At 35.6% G+C, this 13433-nt stretch overlaps 1 protein-coding gene across 2 annotated transcripts in view; it reads right to left on the reverse strand.

Moving 5' to 3' along the window:
• Positions 1-12068, reverse strand: part of TMEM232 (transmembrane protein 232) — a 280919-nt gene extending 268851 nt beyond the window's left edge. The window contains exons 1-2 of one of the 2 annotated variants that reach the window (XM_047730556.1): positions 11957-12068; positions 8014-8262 (exon numbers count right to left, since the gene is read on the reverse strand). The gene's annotated coding sequence lies outside the window, so the exon portion shown is untranslated. The remainder of the gene's footprint in view (positions 1-8013; positions 8263-11956) is intronic. The other variant, XM_047730557.1, reaches the window with a different exon arrangement.
• Positions 12069-13433: the final 1365 nt, after the last annotated feature.

Raw genomic sequence — 13433 nt, forward strand, 5'->3', positions numbered from 1 at the left:
AATTGAAGGGAAATTGAATGGAAAGCAAACTGGTCTTTGTGTGCATGTGTTAGGCATACTGACCTAGAGCTCTTAGCCATTTAGTGATATATTTTATAGGATTGACTACAGTCAGCCATATTTTTTGATATTTCAAGAAGTTAGAGATTAAGTGTTTGAACTAATCATTGAAGCTATTTTCCAAAGATCCTGCACATCTGCTGGTACTAGTGGTAAGTATTTGCACCATCTGCTCAACACGCAAGTTCCACAATACCCTGTTGATGAGACTCCCTCAGATTGGATGGGTGGAAAAACTCAAAACCGCTGCAGAAGTTTTTACATGCTTCCTCTCTATTTCTGCCTTATCTTGGGAATACCAATCTTGAAAGCAATAGTGCCAGTGCTTAACCAACAATATTTTATTATCCAAATACTATTTGAGTAGGAGATAGTATGACTCGCCAATGTATTTTATTAGTTAGGATTGCTTTTGACTAAGAGTAAAAGAAACAACAACCAAATAATCTCAAGTTTCTCAAAAGAGAAGATGAATGTCCTCAAAAATGTTTCCCAATGAGATGTTACAATTAAATCCTCAGTGGGGTAAATAAACAAAGAAAACAGGTTTAAAATGACACCCCATTCTCCAAAGATACCTCAAAATAAAGAATCTAAAAATGTTATCAACTTTAACAAAATTTTTAGTTTTTTCATAAGAATATTCTTCATTCCATAGTTTGGCTATTGTAGACATTGCTGCTATAAACATTCGGGTGCACGTGCCCCTTCGGATCACTACGTTTGTATCTTTAGGGTAAATACCCAGCAGTGCAATTGCAGGGTCATAGGGTAGGAAGAGATTATGCTGAGTGAAATGAGTCAAGCAGAGAGAGTCAATTATCATATGGTTTCACTTATTTGTGGAGCATAACAAATAGCATGGAGGACAAGGGGAGATGGAGAGGAGAAGGGAGTTGAGGGAAATTGGAAGGGGAGGTGAACCATGAGAGACTATGGACTCTGAAAAACGATCTGAGAATTTTGAAGGGGTTGGGGGTGGGAGGTTGGGGCCACCAGGTGGTGGGTATTGTAGAGGGCACGGATTGCATGGAGCACTGGGTGTGGTGCAAAAATAATGAATACTGTTATGCTGAAAAAATAAAAAATTAAAAAACAAACAAAAACAAAACAAAACAAAACAAAAAAAAGAATATTCTTCATTAAGGACTGTCTGGGTGGCTCAGTTGGTTAAGTGCCTGATTCTTGACCTCAGGGTCATGAGTTCAAGTCCATCATTGGGCTACACACTAGGTATGGAGAACTACTTAAAGTTTTTAAAATTTTTTTAATTGCCCACTTCAGATAAATATGCAAGGTAAATCTGTTTAGGATCAGTTTCTCAGTAGAATCCAAACCCTGAAGCTATCAACAAGGAATTATTATTATTATTATTATTGATGTATGTACAGTAGGGCTTTTTTTGCATTGTATTACTATAACTGGAGTCACATATACTAGTCATTAGTGGAGCCAACACATCAAGGTTCTAACACACTATTTGATAAAAAGTTTTGTCGCACCATTTATTAAAACCTACTAGGGTAATCATTTGTATTATTTTATTCCTTCTCAGGACAGTTACATTCAGGGATATTGACTGGTGAATTGTATTAAAAGGACAGAGAAAGACATATATCAAGCTCTTCAGTAACACCATCTGAAAACAAGAAAAGTAAAATGATGACAAGAAATTTTATTTTTCTGCTATCACATATAAGACACATTTCTTTTATTCTGCTGAGAAATCACAATCATTAAATATAAGGACATCAGAATGGACTTATTAAACTGGATTATTTCACTTTTACATCACTGTCAAAAAATAGACATTTTTCCTGAATTGGCAAAACATTATGTAAATTTAAAATGAGCTTTTTAAAAGTTAAATAGATCTTTAAGATTGAAATACCCTTATACTCTCTATAGTACCCAAAACAAATGGTGCTGACTGAATTTGTAGATTGAAATGAAAACAAAATCTTAAGTGAATAAAAATGATCTTAAGGATTGGATTGCTCTCTTTTTAAAATAAAGTCTTCCCTCGAATACTAAAATGAAAGGTAAAAAAAAAAAAATCATGGGGCGCCTGGGTGGCTCAGTGGATTAAGCCTCTACCTCTGGCTCAGGTTATGATCTCGGGGTCCTGGGATAAAGCCCCGCATCAGGCATCAGGCTCTCTGCTCAGCAGGGAGCCTGCTCCCCTCGACAAACCTCCCTCCCCGCTCTCTCTGCCTGCTTCTCTGGCTACTTGTGATCTCTCTCTGTCAAATAAATAAATAAAATCTTTTTTTTTTAAGTCATTATTTTGAGAGCAACTATTTCTTAGACCAACCTCTTCATTTGCTCTAATTTTCTTGATTTATACAGCACTCCACCATAGAGAATAGTCTACAGTAACTCTCATTTTCTTTACCACTTTCCAGGGATAGTTTCTAATAATTTAAATAAATTCCACAGATTTACCTAGCATATTTATCTGAGATGGGTAAAAGTGTGATTTTTACCTTTTACTTATATCAGGTATGATTTTTATATTAAATTATATCTACCCTTAAATTTATTCCAGTGCAGAACATCCAATATCTGGAATCTAGTTTCTGTTGTCTCAGCACTGAAATCATCTTCCCAAAGCTGACAACCATTTCCCGGTAAGCAATTCCATGAGAGTTTTTCAGTACTGATCTTGCCTAAATCGCACTAAAGTAACTGACCCTGCCTACCATCCCTTCTAGAAATAATGCGTCTTCTTTTTTCATTTATCATGACACTCCACTCTTGGCTTATCTCCCTACTTCTGTGAGGTTTCCTTCTCACACTTCTGTATGGTATAACAGGGAACCATGAAAGTGCAGGAATCAATAGCATGTTTTAAATTCTCGCACCAGCACAGATTACATCTGGGTCACTGTGCAAATTACTTAACTGTCAGGTACCTCGGTTTCCTCATCTATAAATAGGGATTATAACAGTATCTGGCAATGTGGCCACAAATGAAGGAATGCTGGCAGCCACAGAAGCTGAATGAAGCGAGAACAGATTTTTCCCCTAGAGCATCTGGAGGAAGCACAGCTCTGCCAACACTGTGATTTATGCCTTGTGAAACTGATTTTGGACTTCTGGCTTCCAAAATTGTGAGAAAATGAATTTCATGCCACCAAGTTTGTGGTAATTTGTTACAGCAACCACAGGAAACTAACACACAATTCATTGATACCTTCATAAATACAGTGAATATATTTTTTAAATATTATTGGCTATAATGAAAAATTAAAAAGCCCAATTGTTCAAAATAATAATAATAATAATAATAATAATAATAATATATCCTGTGAATGGGTCATTATTATCCAAGTGAAGAGTAATACTCATTACTTACTTTGTTCTTTGTATGATATTCTTCTAATTAATCATATAAATGCAGTAAGTAATAAACATTTTAGACATAAAAATACTATATAATTAATACATCACAATGTATGAACTTAAATGATAATTGTTAAATCTGAGCTAAAAGTGAATGGGGATTAATTTACTAATCTCCCAACTTTACTGCATGATTGAAGTTTTATATAATAACATTTTTTAGAGTATTGATTCACACTTAACATAGGCTTAATCAATTTCTTTTCAGTAAGTAATTAGAATTCCCGAGACCACCATATATAATATCATATAGATAGATAAATAAAGATATGATATACATTAGATTCTAATCATTTAATCAACTCTAAAACATATGTCATATTTCATGAAAACCAAAAGAATAAACAGAACACTTAAACAAAAGCTGCTTTTAAAACTGCAATACAGGGGCGCCTAGGTGGCTCAGTGGGTTAAAGCCTCTGCCTTCAGCTCAGGTCATGATCTCAGGGTCCTGGGATCGAGCCCCGCGTCGGGGGTGGGGGGGGTCTTTGCTCAGCGGGGAGCCTGCTTCCACCTCTCTCTCTCTGCCTGCCTCTCTCTCTCTGCCCGCCTCTTTGCCCGCCTCTCTGCCCACCTCTCTGCCCACTTGTGATCTCTGTCTGTCAAATAAATAAATTTAAAAAAAAATAAAACTGCAATACAATTATTTAAATTAGTTTGTCATTTTCTTTTATTCTTATGCTCATTCTTCCTCCCCAGAATACCTTTCTAAACTTTTCCAAAATTTTATTATTTTTAATTCCTTTTTAGAATTTCAACAATATTAGCAGATCCTATACTACAGAGATAAATTTCTAAATCACTCAAGGTTACAGGATTTGGATCAGTATGGGAAAATACATTTATAGGGAAATCTCACCTATTAACATAGTTGCAAAAATTCTAAATAAAACACAAGGAAACCAAATCTAGCAATGTCAATAAAAAACAATTCATTACAACTGAGAAGACTTAGTCTAGAAAAGCAAGGATGATTTACCATTATAAAAATATATTATCACAAATCATAACATTGATGAACTTAAGACAAAAATGTAGAAAATATTTTATATATACTAAAGATTAATTCAGTTAAAACCAGTTTTCATTCATGATTATAAAAACAAACAAATTTTTTAAAATGTCTGGAAGGTAGAGAGATCAGTTTTCCTTAATTTAATCAAAGCTATCTAAGAAGAAATAAAAGAAACATGAAATTAACAACAGAATTTTAGAAGTTTATCTAAAAAGCCACAAATAATACAAACAAAGGATATCCTTATTCTTATGACTTAATTCAACATTTAATAGGCAGTCCTAGCCAAAAAACAAAAAAGAGAAAAAGAAAAAAGAGGTATAAATATGGGAAAAGGGGGGCAGTATATTAATATAAAAATATATAAAAATCTCAGAAGAATCTGCACATACAGAAAAAGAGATTACATCCAATTAAAAAAAGATTTCTGAATAAACAGTATAAAAAAGGTGATACAGAATTCAATACCAGTAAAGATAACTAATTAACACAATCTTTTGGCCTCTGTCTTTTAAAGCAACTTTGTAGGGGCACCTGGGTGGCTCATTGAGTTGGTTAAGTCTGCCTTTGGCTGGGGTCATGATCTCAGGGCCCACATCAGGTTCCCTGCTCAGCAGGGAGTCTGCTTTTCCCTCTGCCTGTTGCTTTTCTTGCTGGTACTGGTTCATTCTCTTCCTCTCAAACAAATAAAATCTTTAAAAAAAATAAATAAAAATAAAAACAACCTTGTAGGAATAAGAGATTTGAAATCCAAGAAATTATCAGAGAAAAACCCAGAACTAAGCTACTGGGGAACTGAAAGGCTATTGTGAACTGATATGCACACAGGTGGAGAAAGACATAGACAGATAATATGGCTCTAAGAAAATAAATTAGTAAGTCAAGCAGGCAATAAAATAGGAAATCAGCTAAGGTACAGAAGATTTAAACAATATAATTAATATAATGTAATAAACAAACCAAATCAAATTCTGTATTCAATCAAAGAATATGCATTCTTTCCACACAAGTATATTTTTAAAAATTGATCACTTTCTAGTCTGGAAAGCAAGTCTTACTATATTACAAAAAGTAGATAATGTACATCGTAGATTATATTTCCTGGCATCAAAACATAATAAGTTAGAAAATTATAACAAAAAGATAAATTAATCTTCTATATAGTGGGAAATAGAGCACCAAATTCTGAGTCACCCCTGGATCAAGGAAGAAATAACAATGGAATTTCACAATACTTAGAACTAAATGATAATAAAAACATTGCATATAAAACCATATTTAATAGGTAATAGACAATTGCTTCTCAGTAATAAAAAGCAAACTACTGCTGCATGCACCAAAAATACATTGAGTGAAAGAACCAAACACAAAAGTACATACTATATGATTCCAAATACATGAAGTTTAAGAACAGGCAAAGCTATTCCATGGCGAGAGTCTGTAGGAGGATGAGACGTGGGGCTGGAGACTAAATGGAAGGTACAGATGGAAATGTTAGATACTGGAGGTGCCAAAGTGACTATAAATATGTATCAAAACTCAGTGTAGCAGACCACATTTTTTTAAAATGATAAAACAATATCTCCTATACTGTATGTTGTCTGCAGTGTGGCCTTGTCACTCCCTCTCAAGAGATGGAATCTAAATTTACTCTCTCCATGAATCTGGGCCTAACTTAGTGACTTGCTGGACTGACAGGGGTACAGAAGCAAAACTGTGGCACAATGAAACCACACTATAAAAAAGCTTTGTTGCTTCCTTCTAGGTCTCCTAAGGATGTTCTCTCAGAGTCTAGCCACCATGATGGGAGGCCAACATCACATGGAAAGCCATGCATAAGAGCTCTGGTTGATGGTTCCAGCTGAGTACCCAGCCAGGCCACCAGCTGACAGCAAGCAGCAACTGCCAGCCATGTGAGTGAGCCATTTTGGACGTCCAGCCCAGCCAAGTCTTTGTTTGACTAGAGCCTCAGCTGACATCCAACTGAAATCACAGGAGAGACCCCAAATGAGAGTTACCCGACTGTCTATAATCAAGTCCAGGACCATGAGAGTAGATTTTTAAAAAATTGTTTAAGCCACTAAGTTTTAGAACGGTTGTGACCAGAAATAGAGACCCAGAATACTCATTTAATTGTACAATGAACCTTCATGCATTTCACTACAGACAAATTTTACCTCAATAAAAATAAGATTGTAAGAGAGCATGTCACATTAGAATTAAATTTACTGACATAAAAGAGAAGTAAAAATGACAATGGCTCAGACAAGATAGAAGTGTATTTCTCTGATGTTAAACATCCTTTTAAATCCAAAGCTTAAATAAATAAATAAATAAATATATAAATAAATATATATATACATATATATATATATGTATATATATATATAGTTTTAGCTTTCTGCTTGGAGAAATTCAGGCAAGAAAGGAAGAAAGCCTATATATATATAGGCTTTGCCTGAATTTCTCCAAGCAGAAAGCTAAAACTGCCTTTAGTTTCTGACTCCACCCCATCTTAAAAAAGCAAAAACAAAAAATTAAGCTCATTGAAGAGATAACACTGGGTGCCCTGTAAGGAGGGAAAAAGCTTTGGGGTGTGTGGAGAATGATATTTCCTGGAAGGTAACAAAGGTCATTCAAAGCCATCTCCTTTCTTGCAGCAGCATCCCCTGGAGGTGACCGTACCATTGAAGAAATGTCGGGGTATGTCTGGGTACTACATCTTGAGAGACTGGATCCCACAGTGTAACAGAGGCATAAAAATCTCTTACCAGTCTCATTGTGGCCCAGAAAGGATGCCAAAACAGAGAGGACCACACAGATGCGACAACTGCTCCAATGCCCCATGGTGACTCTAACACTTTCATGATGTGTAAGTACCTAGGACCTTTGTATAACAGGACAGGGCAGGGACAAGACTAATCAAAACTAAGAATGAATATCTAACCAGTCAAGCACAACAGAGGCTTGGAGTATACATCGTCAATTTAGGCAAAGTACAGAAATATTTCTTGCAATACACAAGTCTATTGACTATGATTCATAACTAGTACACATATTTTAACTTTGTAGTAGAATGTAAGATAATTATTCATAATTATTATGAAATAGGGATATTCAAGATACTGAAAAATAAAGTGTTTAAAGTATTTACAGATGATTTACAAAACCTTGGACAATGAGGAAAATGAACTAAAAAGTACCATTAAAGTTTAAACAGGAACTACTTTCATTCATCACTCATCAATCACTTATTTACTAACTTATTCAGGAAAATTGCAATGGTCTAATATTTAAATAATAAAGTCTTGATCTGACTGAAATTCCTTAAATCTCTTTTACTCACCTTGAAAGGATTTGAATCTAAAATGTAACCAGAGGATATGGAATGGAGAATCACACACATACACCATCAGGCAAATGAAACTCAAGAAATGGGAGACCAGTTCCCCTATAAATGGCTGGGGAACTTATTTCACGACCAACAAACATCCCCCAAGAATCTTTCCTCATCCTAAATTCAGTGTACTTACTGCTTGGAGTCCAGCCAGACTCCAGTCTCCTCCTTCTCTGTACTCCACTACCATAAGTATAGTCCACCCAAAACCTTCAACAAATGGCCTGTAGTTTGCTATAGTTTGTGTTTCCTGCAATTCTTTTACTATTCCTGAGTTAACTCAGTTTCTGGTAGTTTGAGTTTACCCCAGTTTACCTCTTTATTTAGGTTGACATTCATCATAGGAAGCCATTTGGCTTTGATACAAACTAATGTGATCAATGGTCTGTAAAAAAATTGGAAAAATGGATTTAATTGTCCATGAATTCTTTTATTGGGTTCATGTTTATGCCAATACTTTTTTATTCATTTGCAACATTCAATATAGAAGATGAAATTTTAAAAAGTACACACACACACACACACACACACACATACACACACACGTACCAACATATAAGCTAGAAATAGAAGACTGTTTTTGACAATTTTATATTTAGCATTGTCAAACAATACTCACATTATTCATTGTAAGTGGTTGCCAGTTAGGGAATTCAATTTGGTTGAGTTTTCCCAAAAAACAAAAGTGCTAATGATGTCTGAGCTTTCTGTGTTTAAAAGATAATTAAAATATGGTCTCTTCCTCAAGAAATTATAATCTGGAGAAAAAAGATGGGCCTGTAAACCAACATTATCACATTTCAAGATGCTGAATTCTATGAAAGAACTCCAGGTAATTTTAGAGGAGGAAAACTGCCCAATAAAAATATTTGGTAAATACTACATTCTATAAATATATACCAAGATCTGAAAAACAGTGAAATTTTAATTTAAATATGATAAGATATGTTTTCCACCTATCTGTCTCTTAACAGGATTCTTTCTCTATTTTATCTGAGTTCAAATAATGTAAATGTCTTTACTTAATGAGTAGAATACTTAAAAATTGGAAGTACTTAACACAATAGAATTTCATTGCAGCCCCAAACTATGAAATAATATGGTGGCCTGTAATGGTTCTCTTAGTAGTTCAAAACAAGCATAAATCAAAATCTTAAGGTCATTCCTGAAGGAGCAAAAAAATCATTAGAGAAGAAACAGGAATCAAAGAAAAAATGGAGTGGTGCCTGAGCGTCTGACTTTGGCTCAGGTCATGATCTCTCTTCCATGTGAGACGGAACTCTGCACGAGGCTCCCCACTACTCAGTGGGAAGTCTGCCTGTTCCTCAGCTCCTCCCCCCAGTCATGCATATTCTCTCTCTCTCAAATAACTAAAACCTTTTTGTAAAAAAAGAAAGAAAGAATGGAACAAAATCTCTGAAGAAAGACAAATTTTCGATAGAGAGAGCCAAGAAAAATAAATCAGATTATGAAGACTAAAAGCTAAAAACCAATAAAGATATAAAACATATAAAATGATGCTAAGCTTTCCAAATAGGGGAACTGCCTGATTGGTGGCTCAATAAACAAAATAGAATTGACCATGAAAAAATGAACACTGAACGTGAGTATCAATATTCAGAAGACAGACTACCGAAATGTAAAAAGCTTCATGGTGTAAAATGTCTTAATACATGCATAAAAAATTTTTTTAAGTTTATTTATTTATTTATTTATTTGAGTGAGAGAGAGAGAGAGAGAGAGCAAACATGAATGAGGGAGAGGCAAAGAGAGAAGGACAGAGAATCTCAAGCAGACTCCCTGCTGAGTGCGGAGCTTAAGTCAAGACTCCATCTCAAAATCCTGAGATCACAAGCTGAGCCAAAACCAAGACTCAGTCACCTAAGTACCCCTGCATGAAAAAATTTCTGCTGAAAATTACATTGATGAATTTTCTAAGGTGATATCTGCTGCAAACCTTAGTTCTGAACCTGATGAAAGAGTTCTGTATTGCTGCTATGTTCTGGAAGAAATTAACCATGGCTGGGGAAAGGAAAACTGCAGGTTTTAAGGACACTAACGCTGGTTGGCTGTTCTTAGGGTCCTAATGTTGTAGGATGAACTTGGCAGTAATTAGAAAAACCCAATGTCCATAGTATGTGAAGGATATACTCGATCTGTTTATGCATCACTGAGTAAACAAAGAAGTCTAAATAGCCAGAGAAGTAGATGAGTGACCTAAGAGCTGAATGACCACTGCACCAGGTGCGTGAAGTTATTATAGCAATCTGTACAAGAAGAAAAATGTAAAATTTATTCTTCTCAATAACTGTTCTCTGTATCTCCTCCTGGACTATAAAAGGCATTTGTTCAATATTTGTTCTTACCACTTATGCAATGTAACACTTGTGATAAACACATGTGGCCATGAAATTTTATATCCTATAAATTTAAGTATAAACTTGTCTTAACTGTGGATTTGCTGACGCAGAGATCCAAGAATCTAAAAAGATGTGATGAGTTCAGCCTTAATGATGCCATTAATGTCAATTACAAATGTATGTATAGACACATATTTCCAATTCTCTTGAGTATGGACAAGGAGTGAAATTATAGGATCTTGTGATAACTCCATATTTAACCATCTGAGGAATTGCCAGATTGTTTTCCAAAGGGCTACACTATTTTACCTTCTCACCAGCAGTGCCTAAGGACTCTAATTTCTCCACACATTCACCAACACTTGTCTTTTTATTTTTAAGTTTATTTAAGTAATCTCTACTATGCCAAATGTGGAGCTCAAACTCACAACCCCAAGATTAAGAGTTGTGTGCTTCTCTGACTGAGCCAGCCAAGCACATCAAAACTTGTCTTTTTAACTACAAATATCCAAACGGGTATGAAAAGGTTTTATTTGAATTTTCCTGATGGCTAATGATACTGAGAATTTTTTCATGTGCTTAGTAGTCATTTGTATATTTCCTTTGAAGAAATGTCTGTTCAGATCCTTTGCCCATTTTTAATTGGGTTGTCTTTTATTAATGAGTTATAATTATTTTTTATATCTTCTAGATACAAATCCTTTATCAAATGTGTGATTCCCTGACATTTTCTCCCATTCCGTGAGTTATCCTTTCACTTTTTTGATGGGTATCCTTTGAAGCACTAAAGTTTGTAATAATGATGACACATTGGGTCTGTTATTTCTTTGATTGTATGTGCTTTTGTTGTCATATCCTAGAGACCATTTCCTAAATCAGAGTCACAAAGATTTAGGTCTATGTTTTCTTTTAAGGGTTTTTATAATTTTAACTCTTACATTTAGCTCTTTGATCTATCTGAGTTAATTTCTGTATATAGTGTGAGATAGGGTTCCAACTTCATTCTCTTGCATGTGATTTTTGTATATTGATCTTGTATACTGCAACTAGGCTGAGCTTCTTTATTAGACCTAATAGTCTGTTAGTTAATTCTTTAGCATTTTCTATAAATAGCATCATGACATCTACAAATTGAGATTGTTTTACATTTAAAAAAAAAAACAAACCTAATTGTTTTTATGGAAATATAAGCAAAAAAAAAAGAGTACAGTTTTTAGTTTTGAATAATAATTCCCATATATGTTTTGTGGAATACAGATTCTTGGGATATAATTACCTCCTAAAAGGTTTTGTTGTGAAATAAGTTTGGGAAATACTACACTAAACAAAATTAAATAGGTTTGCATACCCTAAGATCTCTAGGAGTAGTTAACATCCACCGGTGCACTGCAAATCTCCCTAAGTAGCAGTACAATATATAATTTTTTCTACACTTGACGAGGAGAAACCTTTAGAACACTATCTCCTAGAGTCACATGCATGAAACATTTTGGGAAATTCTAACTGATATCACTAAACTATTTTTAGCACTTGTGACCATGCCCCTTACTAGAAATTCTGGATGGACAATTAACTTCAAGAAAGGAACACTTACCAAATTAATCATCCTAATGAATGGTTCTGATAATGAATCAGATGGTCAATAAGACAAGAGCATTAGTCATCAAGATAAGGACTCATACAAAATAGTTCTTACTGAAATAAAAATCTGGTACTCACCTTGAATCTAAAGATTTATGTGGAGCAGCAAAACAAAAAATGTTTACAAATTGCAGAAATATGTTTCAAACAGCTCCAGCAAGCTGTCCAAGTGCTTGGCAGTTCATCCGCATACTGGAGTAGACCCAAAATTATAAAAAAAAAAGAGAGAGAGAGAGAGAGTTTTTAACATTAAGCCCTAGTGCATTTTTTAAGCTGATTAAAACAATGTTGGAAAAGTACACTTTAAAAGACAATTTTGGAGAACTAGACAATATTAAAATTGTATCGAGCCTTTGGGTAGGTAGCATGATAAAAGAATACAAGATTTAGACTGTAACCTTAAACATCAAATGATAATTTGATTGGGGGCATCTGGGTGGCTCAGTGGGTTGAACTGCTCTTGGTTTCAGGTGTCCTGTATCTCACAGTGGTGAGATGAGTGGGGTGGGGAGGAGGTGCCTTGGCCTCTGCCCTTGGCAGGTAGTCTTGGAGATTCTCTTCCTCTGCCCCTCCCCCCACTCACATATGCACTCTCTCTCACACACACATAAATAAATAAATAAATAAATAAATCTTTTTAAAAAATAATAATTTGGTCAAAGACCACCAAAAAGATAGAATCCATTCAGACACATTGTTAAAATAAGGTAAATAAGGTGATCCTAGTATCACTTTACTCCACATATACACACAGATTTTTCCTAATCAACAGCTCATACCTTTTTCTCAAGATTAATTGCCTTTTAAAACTCTTATTTCACATCATCAAGATACCCCCCAACACACACACACACACACACACACAGCGCCACACACTTCTCCAAACTTCTGAACTTTCTCTTTTTAAGATCAAAAGAGTTTGCTTATAAAAAAAGGCGTGGGGCGGGAGAATTCACCAACTATATAAAGACTTGAAGACTGTCCAGCAAGGCAAGGAGGGTTCCGAATTAAAGGTTTCCAGGAGAACAAGTAAATCCAGTCCAGAAAAAGTAAGAGTTTCCCCAATGATATTAAGAAAGTTACCCCCACCTCCTTTAGTATCCCCAGGAAAAAAAAGCCATTTCCTTATGAAATAACTGGAGGCTGATTCCCCCACCTTCTCCCTCCCTGCCCTGGCGGGAGTTTCCGCACTGGATTGCTGAGATTTCTTCCGAGGGGCGGGAGTGGGGGCTCCGGGCGAGGGGCATGAGTAATAGAAGCTCCTTCCAACAGCCAGAGCTATAGAATCCCGGAACAAGGCTCAGCACACCCATTTGTGGGTCTTTGTGGGGCTCCCGGCCGCCCCCATGGTGGATGTGACCGCCTGAGCCCTCAAATCCTCCGAAGCGGGACTCACCAAGGTTCTCGAGGTCGCTGGGGAATGAGGCTGGTTGCTAAGGACGCTGAGGGAATCAAGGGGCCTGAAGGTTGCTCTTTCAGCGGCTGGGCTTAGCCAATCAGAACGTGTAAATGCAATTCCACATTCCCTTCCCCTCCTTCACTACGTGTGTGTTCA

The sequence above is a fragment of the Lutra lutra genome, chromosome 5 (genome assembly GCF_902655055.1).
Source record: "Lutra lutra chromosome 5, mLutLut1.2, whole genome shotgun sequence".
Classification (NCBI taxonomy): domain Eukaryota; kingdom Metazoa; phylum Chordata; class Mammalia; order Carnivora; family Mustelidae; genus Lutra; species Lutra lutra.